The sequence below is a fragment of the Petaurus breviceps genome, unplaced genomic scaffold (assembly GCF_028583685.1).
Source record: "Petaurus breviceps papuanus isolate PSGF00001 unplaced genomic scaffold, PetGlider_PUasm1.0 128, whole genome shotgun sequence".
Lineage (NCBI taxonomy): Eukaryota > Metazoa > Chordata > Mammalia > Diprotodontia > Petauridae > Petaurus > Petaurus breviceps.
The window spans coordinates 7,957,371-7,981,380 of NW_027185664.1; the positions used below are offsets into that span (position 1 = coordinate 7,957,371).

General features: G+C 37.2%; 1 long non-coding RNA gene across 1 annotated transcript in view; it reads left to right on the forward strand.

The window, feature by feature from the left end:
* The window catches only part of LOC138172489 (uncharacterized), a 94,054-nt gene that overhangs the window by 26,939 nt on the left and 43,105 nt on the right, over positions 1-24,010 (forward strand). The window contains exon 4 of the long non-coding RNA XR_011171132.1: positions 12,221-12,288. This is a non-coding gene — a long non-coding RNA (uncharacterized lncRNA). The remainder of the gene's footprint in view (positions 1-12,220; positions 12,289-24,010) is intronic.

Here is a 24,010-nt window from a genome sequence, read left to right on the forward strand (position 1 = left end):
AAGTGTCTGAGTCTGGAACTGAACTCGAGTCCTCCTGACTCCAGGGCTGGCACTTTACTCACTTTGCCACCTAGCTGCCCCTTAGGCTCTTTTTTTGATCATGGCTTTCAGGTAGTCCAATAATTTTAAAATTATCTCTCATGGATCTATTTTCCAGGTCAGTGGCTTTTCCAATGAGATATTTCACGTTTCCTTCTATTTTTTCAGCTTTTTGGATCTGTTTTATAGTATCTTGATTTTTCATAAAGTCATTAGCTTCCATTTGCTCTAATCTAATTTTGAAGGAATTATTCTCCTCAGTGAGCTTTTGAAATTCCTTTTTCCATCTGGGCAATTTGACTTTTTAAGGCATTATTCTCCTCATTGGCTTTTTGGGCTTCTTTTGCCATTTGAGTTAGTCTATTTTTTAAAGTGTTATTTTCTTCAGTATTTTTTTGGGTCTCTTTTAGCAGCCTGTTGACTTGTTTTTCATTATTTTCTTACATCACTCTCATTTCTCTTCCTAATTTTTCTTTCTCTTCTCTTACTTGATTTTCAAAATCCTTCTTGAGCTCTTCCATGGCCTGTATTCCAATTCATATTTTTCTTGGAAGCTTTTGATGCAGGAGTTTTTATTTCACTGACTTCTGGTTCCATGTTTTGATCCTTTTTGCCTCCAAAAAAGAATTCTATGGTCTGATTGTGTTTCCTCTGCTTGCTCATCTTGGCAGCCAATTACTTGACTTCTGAGCTCTTTGCCACTGTAGAACTCTGCTTCCAGAGTGGAGTGAGCTATGTCCCAAATCGCTGGGGTTTTTGCAAATGTTGTTAGAGGTCTGAGGAGGGCACCCTCTCTAGAGATACCCCAAGTTCTGGCACAATGCCACACACCCCATGACCACCACCCAAGACTGTGATCCAGATCTAAGCAGGTCAAAGCAATAGCAATTACGTTCTGAATCGTCACTTGGTCCTCCTATGATTTGCAGGCCAGGAACTCCAGAGGCAGCAGCTGTGGCCACTGTGCCTCTGCCACTTCTTGCCCTGCCGGACCCTACTCTTCCATCACTTGGTTCCAACAGAATTCCCCACTGATCTTTTACTTTTTCTTTGATGTTTATGGGTTGAGAAGTCTGAAAACCACCACAGTTGCTGGTGATTCACTCTCCTGAAGTCTGCTCTGGCTGTTCTGTGCCACTGGTTGGGGCCATCCTGGGGCAGAAACACATGGCTCCTGAAGGACTGTGCTTGGCTCCCAGCTTGGTGCAATAGACCCTTCCTGTCAGCCTGCCAGGCAGGAGATTTGTTCCCTCTGTCACTTTTGGGTTCTGTAGCTCTAAAATTTGTTTAGAGTCATATTTTACAGATATTAGAGGTGGTTGGAGCCAGAGCCCAGCAGGGTTCCTGTTTTTAACTTCGCCATCTTGGTTCTACCTCCAATTATTTTTTTTAAGAAACTCATCCTAATCATCTAAGATATTGGCAATCCATCCTAGATTTCTTATCTACAATTTATAATAGCATCTTTTCTGGCTTAATCTAAATCATTAATAAAAATGTGAAATAGCACATGGCTGAGCATAGATCCTTGAGGTATTCCATTACAGACTTTCTTCCTATTTGACCTTGAATAATTAATGATCATTCCTTGGGTCTGTCCATTTAATAAGTTCTGAATCCACGGTACTGTGCTATCAAAAAAAGGTGTATATTTCTTTTCATCACCTCCACAAGAATATTGTGGGAGATTGTTGTTAAATTCTTTGCTAAAATCTAAGTAAAACAAACCATAATCTAACACACTAGAAACTTTGTCAAAAAATGGAATTTAGTTTAGTCTTGCATGACCTGTTCTTTTGGAAGCCATGTTAGTGTTTTGAAATACCTGTTTCATTTTTCATATCTGTACTCTCTTTCCCTTTAATAATACCTCATAGAATTTTGCAAGACATTGAAGTTAAGCTCGATGGTTTCCTGACTTCATTTCCTTCTCTTTTGAAAAACGGGATATTTGACTTTTCTTTTTCAGTTCTCCAGTATGTCCTTTATTCCCTACTGTCTTTTAAAGATCACCAGTGGCTGAATCTGACAGTTTTTTCAGTAGCCTGTGTTAAAGTTTATCCAGTCTTGTTAACTTGACCTAATCAAGGACAGATAGATACTCTCTTGCTATCTTCTTGCTAATCTTGGGCATCGAATTTTTATTTGCCATTTTTTTGTTTTGTCTTGTCTAGTCTTAAGATCATTCTAATTGTCAGTAAAAATAGAAGCAAAAAAAAAATTGTGTAACTCTGCCTCCTCTCTGTCATCCATTGTTATCATCTCATCCATCTGCTGTAGTGATCCTATTTTTTTCTATTACTTTCCATCCCACTCCCTCCCATAGCTAGAAGCATTCTTCATCAGGATCAGTCTGTTTTTAGCTTTAGGACTCTCTTCATTCCTACAGAACTATGCCACACTTTTTTATTCATTCATCGTTGCCTGCCTTTGCTTCCATTTTTTTTTTTTACATTAAAAAAAATCGAATTTGCTTTAGGAGTTCTTTGGGCATAAACATCAGTTTTTATGCATCACTCCATTGTTCTCAGTGTTATAACTGATTCTCTTTTTCTCTTCATTATTTCATTCTTGAGAGTTTTCTGTCCTTCCTAGGCTAAGTTCTACAGAATTTGAGTCCATGGGATCTTGCTTAGGTATTTCTTTGTATTCTTTGAACTTTTTTCTAGCAAAATCCAAATTGCTTATGTCACTATGCCAGAATTTTCTCTCCTACTCTACCACAAATTATAAGACAGAATGGTCACTTTCCCAACAGGTTTCCATCAGTACTGCTCACACAACCAATACTTTCTTACTGGTAAAAATCAGATCAATAATAGAAATTACTATTGTTTGTTTCTTTCAAATGATGAAACTATCTTTAAGGCAAGTATAGAAATTAATATCTGCTTAACTTTTGAGATGGAAGGGGAGGGAGGAAGTGAAGGAAGAGAAAGAGACAGAGAGAGACAGAGAGACAGACACAGAGAGAGATACAGAGAGAGAGAAAGAGAGAGAAGAGACAGTCATCTTAATGTCTAAATAATTCTAATACTATGTCATGTATTTTTATCAGTCTTGTGACCTATTTCTAGAATTCCGTCTCACCTTTTTTGTCCAGGTTGTCTATAATCATAGGGTTATTTAATTTAGGGATGACATGTCTTATGATTCTGCCTTTGTTAGTCTTTACTTAAATGTTCTACACCATGTTTCTTCCTTTTATTTCCTAGATTTTCTAACATGAGTATATTTTCTTGATATATAGAATGATGTTCCATGTCCTCTCTCACATTCCCTTGACATTCTGCCTGTCCTACCTTGTTCTCTTTGAAGATCTAGAGCCATATTTCAATAATGGGCTCATTCTACCAAGTCTAAATGCTACTTAGGAGGTAAAATTTGTCTTCTTATATTATTACCTTCAAGTTACCTTGCTTGCTGCCTATACTCTGTGCCATGGGTTTTATTGCTGATCCTTTTCTTGGATTTTATATCCTGAAAAATTCTGGCATCCCTAATGATATCTTTTCTACATTGTGTAGCTTCTGATGGCAAGTATGGTGGAAATACGTAGATAGTTCTCCCACTGCCCCGTTTGCCTTTTAGTTTAAAGCCCTTGGATTAGATTCGCAAGACTCAGGGAAAATTTGTAGCTATTTTGCCTCTGTTAGGTGCATACCATCCCTGACCCAGAGCTCATCATTCCTATATTTTAATCCAAGATCAAGAAATTTCAACCCCCTTTTCATGTACCATATTCTAAACCAATGGTCCATTACTGAAATCTTCCTTTCCCTTTTTGCCCTTTGGTGGGCAAAAGCAGTGAAAACACTGTGAACTTTATCCGGACACCTAATGTCTTCAGTGTATTGCCCAATAGTAGATAGTATTTAGCAACATTTTTAGATCCCTTCTGATAGCATTATCTTTGCCCATGTGTATTATCAGAAGGAAGTTCTAATTCACCATTCTGATAAATCTTGGGAGGTTCTCTGTTATGCCCAGGACACATGCCTTGGCAAGGAAATGGAGCACCTTATTCTTGCTATCGGATTGACAAATGGGCTCCTCAGTGCCTTTGAGCAGGTCATTACCTGCTAGCATGACTTCTCTCATCCTTTTAGTAACCAGGTGGTGTTTTTTTTTTAAGATTGCTGGTTGTTTCACTGAAATCAACATTTAAAAACTAGACTAAAACACAACTAAAGGAACTCCTCCTGAGTGAAATAATAAACTCAGTTATTTCAAAGCCTGAATGACAACTCAGCTTGACAGTAGTGAAGATCTGGTTGGGCAGACACTCTTTTTATTCTTTCAGACTAATTCAGAAACCTATAGCATTTTCTGATACACAGATGTCTTTCCATTGACTCTGCATAACTGCAACCAAGGCCATGTTGAACCAAGATTACTTTGGGAAACAGCAACAAAGTATAAAAGTTAGCTGTTGTTATTAGCTAAATAGTGATGATTGTGTGGCAGGTGCTGCACTTAGTGCTTTTACAATGTTTATCTTCTTGAATCTCACAAAAACCCTGGGAGGTAGGGCTATTATTATCCCTGATGAGAAAACTGAGGCAAAAAATTAAATGACTTGCCCAGGGTCACACAACTAGTGAATGTTTGAGCTGGATTTGAATTCTGGTCCTCCTTATTCCAGACCTGACTCTCTACCCCACAGTGCCACCAAGCTGCCTCAATAAATAATACTTGTTTAAAGTTGTCTGCACATCCTTTGCTAATCAGTGCACTGATTGTGTCTCTTTATAGGTACAAAATAAGTATAGTCTGTGCTGTGATCTTAATTTCTTCCCTTTTCCTCAGAAAAAGCTAATTTTCCTCTCATGGGCATCTTTGGTTCAGGGTTATATAAGTGTAACAATTGAGTCATTATAGCCATTCCTATAACAGTAATAACTATAATAATGTATATAAAAATTTTTGGCTAGCTACACTGTATTTGACTAAATGTCTGCTTTTTAACATTTAACATAACTTTTGTTTGAATGTAGTGAATTTGAATTTTTCAACAATTTAACATCTATACTGCTTGTTATATGCCCAAGTGTCACAGTGGATAGATATACCCAGCCTGGAATCAGGAAGACCTGAGTTCAAACCTGGTCTCAGACACTTACTAAATGTTTTACCCTGGGCAAATCACAACCATTTGCCTCAGTTTCCTCATCTGTAAAATAAGCTGGAGAAGGAAATGGTAAGCCACTCCAGTATTCTTTGCCAAGAAAACCCAAAATGGGGTCATGAAGAGTCAGACACAACGGAAAGGACTTAACAGCAACAGCAGCAAAAACTATACAGTATACCTGGAAACACAAGGACAAAAATGAAATGGTCCCTGCCATCAGGGAACTTACATTCTCTTTAGGGGAAAACAACATGCACGGAGAAAATGAAATACAAAATATGTAACAAAGTAATTTCTGGGGTGAGAACACCAAGCAGGAGGGATCAAGATAGACTTCCTGGAGGAGGTAGCACTTGAACTAAGGTTTGTAAAATGAAAATTGTAATTTCTAAGTGTTTTTCTAAGAGGGTGACAGATGTAGAGCAGGAAGGAAAATCATTTAGTCCAACACCTTCTTTTTGGAGATGAGTAAACTGAGGAGGTCCAGAGAAGGCTAGAAATTTGCTCAAGGTCCTTCAAGTACTAAGTGGCGGAGCTGGGATTTGAATGCACAGCACCTGACCAGTCCTCTTGCCATTGCGTCAAGTTGCCTACCCAAGAAATATGAAAGTTGAAAATTTTAAATAGGAAACTTAAGTGCTCCAACTCATTTCAGGACAGAAAGGGGGAAGATTTTGGATGCTTTGCTCTTATGTTTTTAACATGCTTAACTTGTTTATTAGATGCCAATATTTCATGGACTTCAAAAGCTTTTGGGGATTTGGCCTTAAGTTGTCACGTGTTCTTTTAGGTTTATGTAAGGTCTTACTGCACGTTCTATTTTTAGCCATGTTAATAAAAATGATTGTTCATCATTATACCAGCTTAGCAGGCACGAATCACATGCCGAGGAAAACCTTTAGGGGAAGTAAGGTGATTCATTCCATTAATCCTTGCTCTATAAAGTCACAATTAATCCTTGCTCTGTAAAATCCTGCTTTTTTGTTGAGCTGGGAGGTTCAGACCTCAGAGATGGTCACCTTTTGTTTTGCTGAGTTGGTTGTTGAAACATCAGATTCTGATTTCAGTTTGGGGCATGGGTGATCCCCCTGATTCAATGGGGAGACAATGGAGACTGATGGGGACCCTGTTGTTAAAATCCAAAGAACAGGTTCACAAACTGTGGGTGGGAATAAAGCTCAGGGGAAATCTCCCACTTACCTGCCCCTCTCCATAAGAGAGGGGAAGCTGACCCACACAAGGCAGAGCACCAGCCCTAGTCCATGATATGTTCTCATGCGTGCTCTGGTGGCATTTTAACTAGCAGGAGATATCCTGGCCACCCAAGGCATTTGTTGGCAGCCCTGCCACCAGCCTCCTATTTTCAGTGCTCTTTTGTGAGTGGTGTTTAGTCAAGGATTCCAAAAAATATCCAGATTTTGAATGTACTAAGGGACTCTTTTCAAAGCAGCCCAATGGGTGGGAGATCAAAAGGTTCAATGCTCAGGAGATAAAAAAAATGAGGAATTTGAATGCTTAGCTGAAGCTTATCCAAACTTATCCCTCTTTAGCCTGGAAACTTTACTAGATGCCTTGCTAGACACCCTGCACTTCCTGGTTCCCGGGGTGACTTCACCACAGATGCCTTGGCCTGTTCCCTTTGGGAAGTGGGAATGAGGAGGGTGGGAGAATCGGGTAGGTAAGAATGGTTTGGCAGTTTTTTTTTTCTAGGAAGCTTTCCTATATAGGGAGAGAATTCTTATGTACAGATGGCAAATGATATTGCCCACTTCTAACTCATTTCCCTTTTTGTGAAGTGTAAAAGCTGTTTCAGCTTTGTGGGAGAGAGGATCAGAAACAAATATTCAAAAATACTACACCAAATTTGAATCATGTGGAAGTGGGCTATTTTTTTGTTTTTTAACAAAGCTGGGTCCCTTACCCTATAACTCAAGTCTTGGAGAATGTCATATCAAATGAAGCCATAGTACCTAAGTACTATGAGTGACACAATGGAAAGATTATTGACTCTAGATTTGGGGATCTGGGTTCAAATTATACCTCTGATACTTATTTTTGTGTGACCTTTGATAAGCCATGCAACTTCCCTAAATTTTAATTTCTTCATCTATAAAATGAAGTATACTACCTCTGAGTTTTCTTCTAGAGCTATATTCTTTTAAGACAAACTGGGGTGGGATGAGGGAGGTAAAAGAGGGAGAGTGAGAGAGAGAGAGAGAGACAGAGAGAGAGAGAGAGAGAGAGAGAGAGAGAGAGAGAGAGAGAGAGAGAGAGGGAGTGCCGAAAATAGATATTATAGAGTTACAAATGGAAAGATTAGGCAACTGATTAGATATGAGGAGTGAGGAAAAATGAATGTGTTAAGGATGGTTCTGAGCTTGTCGCCTTGGGTGACTGGAATAAAGTGTTCTACTATTCAATCAGAATAACCTTAAAGTGATTATCTCAACCCCTCTCAGCAGTAACAGCACCAGAATTCTTGGACTGATAATGATCCTGAGAATTCAGAAGTCCAACTTAAATTTTGGGAACCTCGTTTTTGGCTGCTTTAGCTTTTGAAGAATTTCTCTGTGCAGAATTAGAATCCTGTCATTTTAAATGTTTAGTTATTGGCTGCTGCACAGCAAGCAACTCTCTGGTCTTGCTAGCAGGGAATATGAGGAATCCCCCGAGGATGCTGGCGGATAACTTTGATTAGTAGATTAATCAACTATCTTGTATTTATTTTAAGACAAGCTTTATTCTAAGCTATTCAGCTTCACTAGGCAACCATTCAAAAGCAATAAAGCTGGGGATAGGATGGCATGTATTCTTTGAAGTTTTAAAGCTTCAAACTGTACATAAAAAATGAAGGCTCTCCCTGAGATGTAAATGCTGAAGCGCTTCTCTCTTGATTGAGTTCAGTGAACAAAGACTGGTTTGCTTTTAGAATCTGAATCTAAGAGCAATTTGTATGTCGGGTGAGAAAACTTAGAAACCAAACTGAAGCATCGCTCAGAAGATTTTTTTTTTTTTTGATCAGACCCTTGTGAAGCACACCCATCATATGCAAAGCCCCATGCTGGAAAGGAAGCCTGCATTTTCAAAATTGGAGACACTTCTTTGCAATATGCTGTGGGAAATTACACGTGTGCTACGGGATTCAAAGCATTTCATTGCTTTGTGTGGATGAATTATATTCCTGTGGATTGAGCAAACTCCATGATATAGAAGTAACATTTTACTTGGAAAAAGAACAGAGCATCTCAGGACTAAATTTGAGTGCTGAGAGACTTAAGTCCATTGCCTAAGTAAGAAGAAAAAAGCAGAGACATTTTTTAATGTGTTTATTTATTTATTTTGCATATGAGAGGAATCTGATTTAGCAGGAATCTGATTCTTTGTGAGACATTGGCCCAATCCCTGCCTGCAGTTGAAATCAATAAATTCAAGTCAACTCGATTAACAAACATTTTTTTTTTAAAGTATATGCTGAGTATTGTGCTGTGTTCTGGTAGACACAAAGTTTGGACAAGACATTCAGCTTGCAGTCTAGTCAGATAGTTACAATACAAAATATTATGTAAATGTACCAGAGAGGTTCATACAAAGGTTTATATATGGTTTGATGGGGGTTACAAAAGGCTTCTTGTTGGGGGTGGCACCTTACTAGCTTCCCCTTAGATGTAAGATATATCTTACCTTTTGTAACAGAAGGAATCACATATCTGTTACTAAAAGACAAAAATGACAGTAACCCCATCCGAATATAAGCCAGTTATGAGTTTATATATGGTTTACCCAAAGCATTCAGAATTTGGATCATAGGAAAGTAATCTTTAAACACACACAAAAAAACCCATTATATTGTCTGAGGAACAAAAGTCAAGTATCAAGAAGACCCAATGGTGAAAGGAGCACTTATTATTCAATAATTATTGAATAAGTTTTCCCTAAATACCACAAATTATGACAAGCAGGCAACACATTTTTATTATGCAATTGCTATGCACAAGGCACTGTTTTAAGTGCTGAGGATTCAAATAAAAGTAAAAAGAAAAACAGTCACAAAAAAGAAAGACAGCCCCTGCCTGCAGGCAGCTTACATTCTAAAGGGGGAAAATGACTCTTAGATGTTTGAGAGACTCAGAAGAGAGGTTCCAGAGGGAACTCATCAACTAGAGAAAATGACTGGTGTGCCAGAGGGATGCATCAGGGGGAAAAGTTCCCAGAATCTGAGGGAAATTCCAGAGTAAAGGCTGCTGAGCTATATTGGTGAAGTCTGGGACAGTCAGAGGCACATTTATTATTAAAGAGCCTTTGTCTCAGTTCTGTACTCATGTCTAACTTACATAATTCACATATGGAAAATAGACCCAAATATAGTAAGAAATGCTAGAATATTTGTTATCCCTATGGATAACTTTCCTATTTAATGCATATTGCCACCAGAAAAATGTCAAGGACGATTCAAATAAATCATGGCATTTGAATCAATTATCATCTCTCCTAAATCAAACTAAGTACAACTTCCAAATTAAAGAGACAATCTAACAAAAACATTTTATTAATCACTTGATATATTTCAATGGCATCAAGATATCTCATCCCCTCTGAAATAAATATTTCCTTAATCTTGTAGAATCTTTCTCCAATGATATAAAAATGTCATTTGGACTCTTTAAGTGTAAAATTTTTAGCATATGCAAAGAAAGGGCCTGAAAGCAGTGAACTTGGATTTGGAGGTCATATTAATGAATGAAAGTAATATTTACAAATACTTTGATCTGCTTGCAGGCAAGATATGTTGGGTATGAGCATATCAAAGAGAAGGAAATGGTTGAATATAAGAGAAATCAAAGCTGAATGGGAAGAACAAATTTAAAGTACTTAGCATTTATACAATAATAGTCTTAATGAATACCTTTGAGGACACAAAATTAACTATAACAAATTTGGAAAATATCCTATCAAAAAACCCATACAATATTAATAGAACATAGGACCCAACGTCCTAAAGTAGAAAAAGTATGTAGAAAGATGAATATTTTCTTGCCAAAAAGGAAGAGGATTGATATATACTTTTAGAGTGAAGATAGGTAAAAAAAACAAAAACAAAAAACCTGTATGCATACTGTTGGAACAAGCAGACATTATTTCACAAAGCAATAATAAAGGTTGATAACAGGGACACGCCATGAGATTTATTGTATCTAAATGGAAATGGTTTATCACCAGATGGAGCCTATAAAATGGTTAAAATCCAAGAATGGAATCAAAAGTCTGTCTATGGGCAACATCTGTGTAACCTTTGCTAATAGCATATTTAGAAAGATATTTTGAATAAATAGCTGAGTCATGGAAACAGAAGGATTTATGATCGCAATTCAGGACCATATTAGTAACTTCAAAAATTAAAGATGGATTATCCTTAGGGAACCCAGACTTAGTGGTCAAAAGAAATTCAAATTATGCAACACATCACTGGATTTTGTAAAAGTTCAGCACCTACTGAATACATAGCAAAACATGAAACATGATCTGGTAATTAGACACATACATCAGGAATTTTGTTATGGACCAACAAATGATAAATCCCCAAATTATACATACAAACCTCAAAATATCTTGCAAAAATCAATGAATAAACTATACTGGAACAAGACCATTATCACAGATTTAACTGTGGCCCACAATAAACTGGGTATCACATTTATCCATAAAAAGTAAAAAAAAAACCAATGCTTTTAATAGATGTTAACATGACAAATATTCATAGACTTCAAATAAAATGAAACACAAAGCTTTCAAAATAATAAAGACCTAGCAGAGGAAATAAAAATCATGTGTGAAGAGGATAAGATATATCAATCAATTAACAAACTTTTTTTTTTAGGGCAACTGGGTTTAAGCAACTTTCCCAAGGTCACATGGCTAGTAAGTGTTACGTGTCTGAGGTCGAAATTGAACTCAGGTCCTCCTGACTCCAGGGCTGGTGCTCTATTCACTGTGCCACCTAGCCACCCCAGCAAACATTTAGTAAGCACCTACTATGTGCCAAACACTATGCTAAGTGCCAGGGATAGAAAAAGGGACGAAAGACAATACCTGCCCTCTCTCTAATGAGAGACAATATGCAGACAAATAGATACAAAGCCAGATTTATCAGGATAAATGAGGTATGGTTAACAAAGGGAAGGCACTAGAGTTAGTAAGGGTTAGGAAAGGCTTCCAGTAAAAGAAGAGATTTTATGTGAAACCTAAAATCATCTTCTTCATCCTGCCTCCAGCTCAAGTTGTACTGAGGCTGTTTTGAGTCAGCCTGTAAAAAGGGACCTTACATCCTAACACTGTTACTCAACCACAACAATCAGTCATTTCATCCATCTGGGCAATAGTTCATAGAGTCTTAGAGATGAAATAAATATAGTATTATGGTAACTGATCCGATGACCATTCCTAAATTAATGCTATTGAACAACATGAAAATGATTTTTTGATAACAATAATAACTTCACTATTAATATGAATGCACAGTAGAAGATCCTCTTTGAATACCAGGACAAATCATGCAGCCTGATCTAAGACACCCCAGTATTACCAACTCCTATAAACTTGGCAGCCATTTAGCTGATTGTTTGTGGAATCTATTTTCTTCCCTCCTAGTATAAGATATATTCCTTTACTATGTGAAGTGTAAAAGTTATATGGCACAAAAGTTAGCCTTTCAGTAAGGTACAGTGGATAGAGTTCTAAATTTGGAGTCAGAAAGACTGGTTCAGATCCTGATTTTGACACTTGCTAGCTGTGTGAACAGGAGGAAGTCATTTAAACTTTCTGAGCTTTAGTTTCTTCTTCTATAAAATGGTAAGAATAATGTATGGAATATCTACATCATGGGATTCTCATGGAGGAGATAATGTAAATATGAGTACTTTTCAATCCTCAAAACATTACATAAATGTCAGTTATTATTAGTGCCGTATAATATTTTTTATTTTCAGTGAAAGTCGGATTTTAACCTCCCAGAAGACAAATATCACGTCTTGTGTTTATTTTCTATCTTCCCAGGAAACGAGTCTGGACTAATGTGTGTGAAGCAAGTGTTCAATGAAGAGATGAGAAACCACTTAGCTCCGGTATCATTTCCTTCACTTTTTTTGTTGTTTTGTTTTAATCTACATATAATATCACATTTGGGTCTTACATCAACTCTCTGAGGCAAGTAATATAGGTATTATTATGCCTTTTTACAGATGAGGAAACTGAGGTCCATAAAGGTTAACTGATTTGGACATAGTCTTGCAACTAGTAAATGTCAGAAGTGTACTGAAACCCAGGTCTCCCTGACTCTGAGTCTACTTCTCTACTCACCAGCATGCATCTGAGGCTAGAAACATCTGCTCCTACTTTTTCTGAAACTCTTTTGTTAGAAAAGCAAAGCCACACCCCAAAAGAACATTCCAACTTAATCACACCCAGGGTATAAACCAACAAAGGAATTTGGGGTGAGAGGAAGTTACAACATATGCCCTCTGGACGCTCAATAAAAACTATTTAAAAAAATAAGCTGAAATTTAGTAGGAATAAACGCACAGTCTTACACTGGTTTAAAAAAAAAATCAGCTGCACATGTACAAGATGGAAGAAGCCTGGCTAGACACCACATCCTGCACAAAAAGACTCAGGGGGTTTTTAGTCACTTGCAATTCCAATGAAGTCAGCAGTGTGACATAACAGCCAAAAAAAGCTATTGTAACCTAAGACTCTTTAAAGAAGGTCATTCTGTCTAAAATGCAGAAAATCATTATCCAACTCTTCTGTGCCCCGGTCTGATTTCATCTGGAATATCGTGATCCATTTTGGGCATCACATTGTAGGAAGGCCATTGATAGGCTGGAGTTTCCAGAGGAGGTTAGAGAGGATGGTGTTGAGATTACAGATCATGCTGCATAAGGATGAGTTGAAGGAAGTGGGGAAAAGAGGAATTGGGGGAAGGGGAGGGAGAATATAGCAATTGCTTGAATGTTGTTGAAGTGCGCTTTCTTGGAAAACACATTACATGCATTACGTTTGCTCCCAGAGGATAGAACCAAAAGCAATCAGTAAAAGTTGAAAGTAGGATGTGTTTTCTTATTTTGATCTTAAATCTCTCTAATAGGTTACTTTGTCTAAAAGTTGCATGTGTTATCTTGAGAGAAAGGGATTCCGTTTTCTTAGAGATCTTCAGTGGAATAAAAATGTCTACTTTGGGGGAGGTTATACAAAAAACAGGAGTAGCTAGGTGTTGCTGGGCCTGAACTTAGGAATACACATCTTCCTGAAATAAATCTGAGCTCAGACACTTACTAGCTGTGTGACCCTGGGCAAATCACTCAACCTTGTTTGCCTCAGTTTCCTCATCTGTAAAATAAGCTGGAAAAGGAAATGGCAAACCATTCTGGTATCTTTGCCAAGAAAACCCCAAATGAGATCACAGAGAGTCAGATATGATTAAAAAAAACTGAACAACGATGACAAAAACATCAACTGACAAGAAGCAAAACACTTGTTTTGGACAAGCAGAAAAGTTTGATTAATTCTAAGCGTAGCTATGTTGTACAGTGAATAGAGGGCTGGGCCTGGAGTTAGAAAGATTCCTCCTTCTGAGTTCAAATCTGACCTCAGACACTTACTAGTTTGTACAATGCTGGGCAAGTCACTTAATTATTTGACTCAATTTCCTCATCTGTAAAATGACCTGGAGTAAAAAATGGCAAACCACTCAGGTGTCTTTGCCAAGGAAAACCACAAAAAATTGGACATGACTGAAAAACAACTGAAACAGCAGCCATACATACAACTCCTATGTGGGTATTGGTTGGATTAGATAAACTCTGAGATACTTCTCTATTTTGAGATGCTCTAACGTTCATTCATTGATAATGACAAATGAACTTCAAAACTATAATTTTATATGGCCAGTGCAAGTTTTTGTTGAGGAGAACATATTTATTAGACTTCTGATATACATGTGGGACCACATACTTCAGTACTGATCATGCCACATGTATCCCAGACCCTATAGATATCAAAAGGGACATGGTTTGCAAGGTTTGTGATGGGACAGAGGGGAAGGTATATTAGAGCTAGCTAGCTGGCACACTCATTTAATGATTTTCCAAGGGAATATTGGCTAACTCTGCATGCTCCCAAGAGACTGTATGCTGCCTTTTTACAAAGAGCTTGCTACAGAACACTTCTTTTTGTGTTGCAGGGATGGACAAATAATTCCCTTTGAGATTAGTATAACTTAAAATCATGGCGAGAATATCTAAGGGAGATGGAAAAGATTCCCTCCCTAATGAAACACATGTCCTCCTAGCCAAAGGGAAGAACTGAAGTCTTTAAAGAAAGTTTACATGTCTTTTTACTTTTTCAGGGAAAAGCTCAGTTCAAATCAACAATCTTACCCAAAGAAGTGGGTATTGAATTGGTTGGGTATCATTTACTTAGCAGAGTTGGCAACCAAGGTGGTCTTAAGACCACATGGATACCCAGAGACTGCCAGTTCTCTGACTCATGACATGGCAAAGTAGAAGAGTTGGCAGCAAAGTATTGGCCCAACCAAATGCTTCCTGAATTAATCTAGTTTTCTACCCATTTCTGCAAGTAGAATTGTTTATAAAGGTACCGATATTGAATAGCTTTAGAGATAGGCAAAGAGATAGTCATGATAATAAATATATAGATATTTATGTAACAAATGCTTAAGATGAACATCCATGAAGGATGTCATCACTTTAACCATTATAATAATAATATTTTATTATTGAAACCTTGATCCAAATTACTACTTAAGTACATTTTTTTTATATTCTCCTTGATCTTATTGAATCAGCTGGCCCTCTTTTTTTTTTTTTAACTTGGATGCTGTGCTAAGGAAAAAGATGGATAATGGAATTGAGACTAAGAGAATGGGAATAATTTCTTAGGGTGAAGAACGTAGGTTTGGTCAGCAGCATATTTGGAGTATGACTACTGAGATCTACCCACCATCTTCCCCCTGCTCTTAAGAAGCCTTTCTGATGTGGACTGATAAAGGGTAGTAAGAATCAACTTCTCTACAGGGCAAGGCAGAGTTCTGCAGGTACTCAGGACTGTAGCAGAGGACCAGATTCTCTGGGGAGCCTTCAAAGGTCTAACATGTCGCCTGTAATGTTCACAAGGCAAATGAATCAATCAGCTTACTATGTACCAAGCAGTGTTCAAAGCTCTGGGGAATACAAAAAAAAAAAAAAATAAAAACAAAACAGTCCCTAATCTCAAGAGGCATACAGGATAATGGGGAAGACAATATGTTCATAATTTGGTGCTTGCCAGATAAATACAGAGTAGATGTGAGATAGCCTTAAATGGGGAAGGCTGGGAGGGCTAGCAAAGACCTACTGGAGATGATGTTCAAGCTGAGTCTTAAGGAAACCAGGTATTCAAGAAGGCAAATGTACGCATACACATACACACACACACGGCATTTACAAGACATTTTGTCTTTTAAAAATATATCTTGATTGGGTGTGAAAAATGCTGTCTAATTTTAAATTTTTATTCAATTTCATTTTCAACAGATGCACCAAAATTTATATATGAGTAAATATTTACCCCTTTGAAGTAGTTGGGTGGGAATAATGTACTTATTCCAGCGTTGTGCATCATGACCCTTACGTAACACTTCCACAGGACTCTTTTTTTGGGAATCCCTCCAGAGCTAAAGGCACCACCTCCTTTTGAGTTTTCTTCAGTGGTGTAAATTTGTATGTAAACTCATTGTGTTTCAATTGTATCTGCGTGCTTGCTTGACTGACATTGTTGGTCATTTGAGGGTGGCGTATTTGATTTTGGGGGATAGTCAAAAGTCATTTGTGGTCAACTCTCATGAATAAAGTTTGTGATCATGCTGAACTGTGATGTTGTGGTCCAAGAAGAGATGTCGTTATAAGGAAATGATACTGATTTCTGGGGGTCATTCATAACTTTAAATTCAACAAATATTGTCTAAGTATCTATCCAATATGTAAGGATAATGCACTATGCACAAGGGAGGCAATGATGAATAACAGATACAACACTAATCTCCAGGAGCTTAGACAGGAGTAGATTTTGGGGAAAATTAATTCCTAAAGAGGGATTCTGTAGATATTTTGCATAACAATATCATTTATATGACTCTGTAGCCTCTAAAGATGACTACTTGGAGAAAACAAAACTTATTTGGATTTATAATTCACAGGAACATAAACTGAAGGCTGAAAGAATCTTACAAGGCATTTAGTCCAACGTCTTATTTTATAGATAAAGCTCAGAGAGGCTAAGTGGTTTGAACATGGTCACACAGTCACTAAGTATCAGAGATGGGATTTGAACCCAGGCCTTCTTGACTTCAAGTCCATCAATCTACCCCACCCTACATCTCTTTAGGGGTTCGATAAGTTTAAATACACATCCACACCCACACCAGTCCCTACTTTAGAGTCCCTCTTTGCTTCGTCTTCCTCCCCAACTAGAAAATAAGCTCCACTGGGACAAGAATTTTGCCTTATATTTCATTGTAGTAATTCAGTTATATTCAGCGTTTATGAAATGTATTATACTGGTGGTTGTGGGTGTTGTGATCAGTACAGTTAGTTACCTACTATTACTCACTATTATTCTTTCTTCTCTAACAGCTTTATTTCTAGAGATTTAATCAGCTATAACCTATTATAATAATTAGGTCAATTTTTTTTATCCTAGAGAAAATATAAGAAGTCCATATGGAATCCTCACTATTGTCTTATGACATTTTTATCAAATGAAAAATGAGGAGTATAATCAGAATAGCTCAGAGCTCCTAGTTGGCCAAAATCCCAATATTTAGACACAGGTTGATTCTATGTCCTTATTTGGCTTTATGTTTGTGTCTGGATGATTCCCTGTCCTCTTTATGATTGAGATAAAATTCAGCATACAGGAAACATTTAGTTTAAAAAAGTGAGTAGAGGATATTACAGTATCTGTTATTGGGCAGGCATGAGGAGGGCAAGTGGAAGAAAAAGTATGCCTATTTTTTGGACCTCTCAGTCCTTAAAGACACGGCTACAACCAGCTTCTGTCCACATATATTTTTCTCTGAGATGCCTGTAGGGGGCTGATGGTTCTTTTTTATCTCACTTTTCTCTGTAAAGGCCTTCTTTCTACAGTCTCTCAGTTTCTTTCTTTCTTTGTTGCCCCCGTGATGAGAATTCTTTCTCTCTCAGCTTGTTAGGCCCTGAATGGCGCTCTGGAGGCTGAGCCCCCACTGCTTCTCCTGCTTAGCTCTGTGCCCTTTTAAGAACTTCTGGGTTTGACAGGTCTCCCTTCTAGCTCAAAGATTGATATAGTCACAGATTACTCTCAGGGCTAAGAGGGAATGATTGTCTCTTAGGGTTGAGAGGCTGTAAAGAGTAGTCACTAAAAGAATGCTTGTTGATCGAATATAAGACTTCCCTGCTTGAGGAAGGCATAGAGGTATTGCATATTTTAATTCAGGTGTGATTCAAATGACCAAAATAAATAAAAATAGTAAAAAAAAAAACCCCAATCACTACCCTACATGCACATAGACAATGTACATGGAGCACACATTTATAAAAATAGCACTCAATTAGAAATAGTGAGGCAAGTAAACAAAGGGATTAAGTGTAAACTTCAAAAAACTAACATAGTGTTTAGTTTTCTAATACAATTATTTTTAGTTGTTCCATTGATGAGCTGGCCATCCTACATATGCCCTGTCCAATTACAGCATTTTTAGTCAATGATCTATGAATTTTAAATTCTAATTAAGTCTGGACACAGTATGTTAGAATGATACAAAGGATCATTAAAGATTACTGAGTATATAATACCTGTTTAGAAGCTCTAATTATGTATTTACTCAATTACTTTTACAAGATAACAAACAACTCCTCTACATTTTAAAAAGTCCCTAACTCAATATTTACTGATGGGCCTGCAAATGGGCAGAATATCAAATAATTAATACATACATTTAAGATGCCTCCTCCCAAAGGCATGTTCAAGAAGCTAATTATGTATTTATGTGCTATGGACGAGTGAGCAAATGATATGCATCTTTTAAAGTTCATCGTCACATATTTACATAGTGGGTTGCTGAAGTTCACGAGGAGAAGTCCATAATGGGTGGCTTATGTCACTTCTCTTTTTTTAAACATCTGCATGATGGGTCCCCATTTCTTTCCTTCTATGGTACTCTCAGTTCTCATTTGGTCTAATGCTCTTCCATAAAGCTATGGGAAATCGACCCCTGTACCCTGACTGCATGTTACAATAAAAGTGTGAAAACTTAATTCTGACTTTTGGCATCATGGCAGATACATGCTTATATAAGTTAAAGACTGAACTGTCAGTTTATATTTGGGACTCTAACATAGATTTTTCTCACATTTTGTTAATTTAATTTGGAATTTCATAATTTATTGAATATGGACTATGGGGTGGTATTTATTATTTACTTGGTTTTCAGGCATCATAGGTTCACTATTTTGAAAGTTTAAAAATACAAAGTCATGTCTTCTACCAGAGATTTTATAGAGGGATCCAGTGGCACCTAACCATTAGTTAATGATACAAAGCTACTAAAATGATAAATTCACTGAGAACATGCTATTTATCAGAAAAACACTAACAAGAATTTAATCTCACAATCCATCATTTCTAAAGCTGCTTATTGCCTTGGGGACTCCTCCCCTATAGGCCAAATGACAATCCCCTTCTGTAGTGTTTCAGCTGCTTATGCTTGCAAAATGCCATAAAGTAAGCTTGCCAGTGAGAGAGACAGTATCTTGTGGATGGCATGCTGAGTATGTAACTACTGAAATGCATAGAACACTGAGCCTGGTATCAGGAAGACCTGAGTTCAAATGTGGTCTCAGACACTGCCTAGCTCTGTGACTCTGGGCAAGTCACTTAACCTCTGTTTGCCCCAGTTTCCTCAACTGTAAACTGGGGATAATAATAGTACCTATCTCAAAGGGTTGTTGTGAGGATCAAATGAAATAATATTGATAAAAGTGCTTGGCACATATCAGGTACTATATAAATACTTTTCCCAGGCCTGTCCCACTTTTTTCCCTGAATAGCTTTGCATAAAAGTAATGTAAAAAATGACAGAGCTAGTTAAGTTTGATCTGAGTTAAAGTCTTACACCAGAAACTAGCAAAATGATCCTGAGCAAGTCGTTTAACCCCTCTGAGCCCCGGTTTTCTCATCTACAAAAAGGGGCTGATAAAAGCACCTGCATCTCAAGGTTCTTAGGAGGATTAAGAGATAATGTATGTAAAATGTATGATAAAATAATATACTCTAGGAGGGAATGAATGAATGAAAAAGAACTTACTATACTCAAAGCATTGTGCTAGGAATATAAATAGAAAAATAAGCTCTCAGGGAACTTATCTTCTTTGTTTTGTTTTTTTTTTAGGAGTGGGGAAGGCAGGGAAATTAGGGTTAAGTGACTTACCCAGGGACACATTGCTAGTAAGTGTTAAGTGTCTGAGGCCAGATTTGAACTCAGGTCCTCCTGAGTCCAGGGCCAGTGCTCTATTCACTGTGCCAACTAGCCTCCCCAGGGAACTTACCTTCTAATTTTTGAGAAAACATGTATAGGATGTTTCAGCAACAAGTTAGATTGAAAAGCCCAGTGGTCCTTAGGATGGATGCAGCAGAAAGTGCATGGTAATGCTGCTTCCTTATAGTTATTTTCATTATTAAAAACTTTATATAGATGTGAGTTCTCATTTGGGGGTGATAGAGAATAGTTCCATCTAGAAGTAATTGTCACCCAGTTGTTCAAAAGACTCAAGTCACTTTGATTTCTTCATCACATTTTTTTTTCAACTAAAAAATGAGAGGATTAGATTAAATGACCTCTAAGGGATCTTCTAACAGCAAAGCCTATGTTTGGGGTGGGGTGGGGCAGAGGGAAGTAGGTCCAAAATGCCAAGCTCTTATCTACAAAGAGAAGTCAACAAGGAGATAGTGAAAGTGGAAAGGAGTGATGGCCCTTTCTTCTCTTTCCAGACTTCTTAGACATTACTCCCCTCCACATACTCTGTGATCCAGTGATTCTGGCTTCCTTGCTGTTCCCTGAAAAAGGTATTCAATTTCCCAACTCCAGTCATTTTCACTGGCTGTCCAACATGCCTGGAATTCTCCTTTTCTTCTTCTTGGTCTCCCAGATTCCTTGGATTCCTTTATTACAAGCTTCAAATCTTGCCGTCCATAAGAAACTTTTCCAAGATCCCCCTTAATGCTAATATCTTCTGTCTATGGATTATCTCTGATTTATTCTTCATACATCTTGTTTGAACACAGTTGTTTTCATGTTGTCTCATCCAATCAGATTTTGAGTTTCTTAAGGGCAGATGTTTTTTGTCTTTCTTTGTATACTCAGTACTTAGCAGAAGGCCTGGCTCTTTCTTAGCTGGCACTTAATAAATGCTTGTTGATTTGATAAAACAATAAAGCCACTGACAGAGGCCTTCTTACAGTTTCTACATTGACCTTTTCCTCTCTTGATCTTCTCCAGAAAGCCATTGTAGGATGGTGAAAAGAGCCATGGGACCAAGGAGTCAGGTGGTCTGAGTTCTAGTCCCGCTATTGTCATTAACTGTATGACCTATTCAAGTCATTAACTCTTCCAGGACTCAATATCCTCATTTGTAATTTGTAGTGATTATATAAGATGACCTATAAGGTCTCTTTCTGTGTGAATTACAGAGGTTTCCTTTCAGATTGAATACTCGATCTATCCATCAATTGATTCTAGAGGCACCTGGGAACCTTGTATTGAAATTTATCGAGCAGATAAATAAAATGGTCAGTCTGGTACTTTCTTTTTTAAAATTAAAAAAAAATATTTATTTGTTTTTAGTTTTCAACATTGACTTCTACAAGATTTTGAATTCTAAATTTTCTCTCTTTCTCTGCTTCCCCTTCCCTAAAGCGGCATGCAATCTGACATAGGCTATACATGTACAATCATATCAAAAATATTTCCACATTAGTCATATTGTAAAGAAGAATTAGAAACAAAGGGAAAGACTACAAGATAGAAGAAACAAATAAAAGAGAGAAAATAGCATGCTTCCATCTACATTCAGACTCCAATGTTCTTTCTCTGGATGGACGTGGATAGCGTTTTCTGTCACGAGTCTTTTGGGATTGTCTTAGATCCTTGTATTGCTGAGAAAGGCTAAGTTTATTATTGCATATTTTTGCTATTATTGTGTACAGTGTTCTCCTGGTTCTTCTCATTTCACTCAGCATCAGTTCATGTAAGTCTTTCCAGGTTTTTCTGAAATTGGTCTGCTCATCATTTCTTATGGAACAATAGTATTCCATTACATTCATATACCACAACTTGTTTATCCACTCCCCAATTGATGGGCATCCCCTCAATTTCCAATTCTTGGCCACCACAAAAAGAGCTACTATAAATATTTTTGTGCATGTGGGTCCTTTTCTCATTTTTATGATCTCTTTGGCAATATAAACCGAGAAGTAGTATTGCTATGTCAAAGGATATACACAGTTTTATAGCCTTTTGGGTATAGTTCTAAATTGCTCTCCAGAATGGTTGGATCAATTCACAACTCCACCAACAATGCATTAGTGTTCCAATTTTCCCACATCTTCTCCAACATTAATCCTTTTCCTCTTTTTTCATGTTAGCCTATCTGAAAGGGGTGATCTGGTACCTTGGAGTTGTTTTGATTTGCATGTCTTTAATCAATAGTGATTTAGAGCATTTTTTCATATGACTATAGATAGCTTTAATTTCTTCCTATGAAAACTGCCTGTTCATATCCTTTAACCATTTGTCAATTGGGGAATGACTTATATTCTTATAAGTCTGACTCGGTTCTTTATGTATTTTAGAAATGAGGCCTTTATCAGAGACACTGGCTGTAAGATTGTTTCCCAGTTTCTGCTTCCCTTGGTTCCACTGGTTTTGTTTGTGCTAAACCTTTTTCATTTAATGTAATCAAAGGTATCCATTTTGCATTTCATAATGTTCTCTCTCCCTCTCTTGTTTGGTCATAAATTTTGCCATTCTCCATAGTTCTGACAGGTAAACTATTCCTTGCACTCTTAATTTGCTTATAGTCTCACCCTTTATGTATAACTCATGTATACATTTTGACCTTATCTTTGTATACATGGTGTAAGATGTTGGTGTATGCCTGGTTTCTGCCATAGTGTTTTCCACTTTTCTCAGCAGTTTTTGTTAAATAATGTTAAATTCTTAGCTCAGAAACTGGAGTCTTTGGGTTTATCAAACAGTAGATTACTATAGTCATTGACTGCAGTATCTTGTGTACCTAACCTAGTCTACTCATCCACCACTTTTTTTCTTAGCCAGTACCAAGTAGTTTGTATGATTGCTGCTTTATAATACAGTTTTAGATCTGGTTTAGCTAGTCCACCTTCCCTTGTATTTCTTTTCATTATTTCCTTTGGTATTTTGGAACTTTTGTTCTTCCAGATAAATTTTATTTTTTTTTTCTAGCTCTATAAAATAAATTTTTGGTATTTTGATTGGTATGGTGCTAAATAAGTAAATTAATTGAGGCAGGCCTACCGATGAGAATGGATATTTTTCCAATTATTTAGATCTGACTTTATTCGTGTGAAGTGTTTTGTAATTGTGTTCATATAGTTCCTGTATTTGTCTTGGCAGGTAGACTCCCAAATCAGAGAGAATACTCTAGATCTTAACTGGACTTTCAGGCTGCAAGAAAATATCTCTATGGCTAACCTTAGCAGGTAGAAGGCCATCTATTCATCAGAGATCAGGTCAAAGGGGAAGAGAAAAGGTTATAATAAAGAGGGGTTATGAGATGTGGAGTGGGAAAGAAGATGGAGCTCCTGACAGATGGCCTCTATTTTCTCAATAAAGCAATAAGTAGGTCCTCTATTGAGAAGGAAGGGTAGTATAAGAGGTCAAAGAAGGAAAAAAGAAAGAAAGAAAGAAGGAAAAAAAGAAGAAAGGAAGGAAAAAAGAAAGGAAGGATGAAGGAAGGAAGGAAAAAGGAAGAAATAAGAGAAGGGAAGAAGAAAAAGAAAGAGATAAAAGAAGCAAAGGAAGGAAGAAAGGAAGGAAGGAAGGGAGAAAGAGAGGAAGTAAAGAAGGAAAAAATATAGAAAGAGAAATATAAAATGAAGGAAGGGAAAAAAGAAGGAAGACAGAAAGAAAATAACTATACCTGAAGATTTTCTTTGGTGTTCTTTTTCTTATTCTCTCTTCCTCATCTATCCATATTACAAAATTTGAATTCCCTAAAATGTTAGGAGAGATGGACAAACTAAGGTGTGTAGAAGTCAGCATGCCATATGAAGTCTGTTCCCTATAAATACACATTTATTTTCTCTCTCTAGGAATCCTCTAGGACTTTAGGTGTCCTCAGAAACAATGGTGCCTTGAAGTTATTCAAAGATGCTCTGGAATAAAGGATTTTAAAATGACATTTTCTATCAGGCAGCTATAAAAGCTTCACAATGTAGGTGCTCAAATGCATGGTAGTGCTTCAGAGACAGGGAAGCTCTCCAGAGAGGAAATTGCATTAGAAAAAAAAATCTGTTATCTTTTCTATAATGTTCAAGACAATAGCATCTGTGCCTTTCACCAGCCCATTATTTTAAATGAGACCAAAACCAGACAGAAGTGTTTCCTCATGTCTCACAAGTACAAGACTATTCTAGATCCAAGTGAAGTTGCTTCAAAAATAGCGCCGCCCCCACTCTCGCTCCCCTTTCCCGTACCTGTAAATCCCTGCCAAA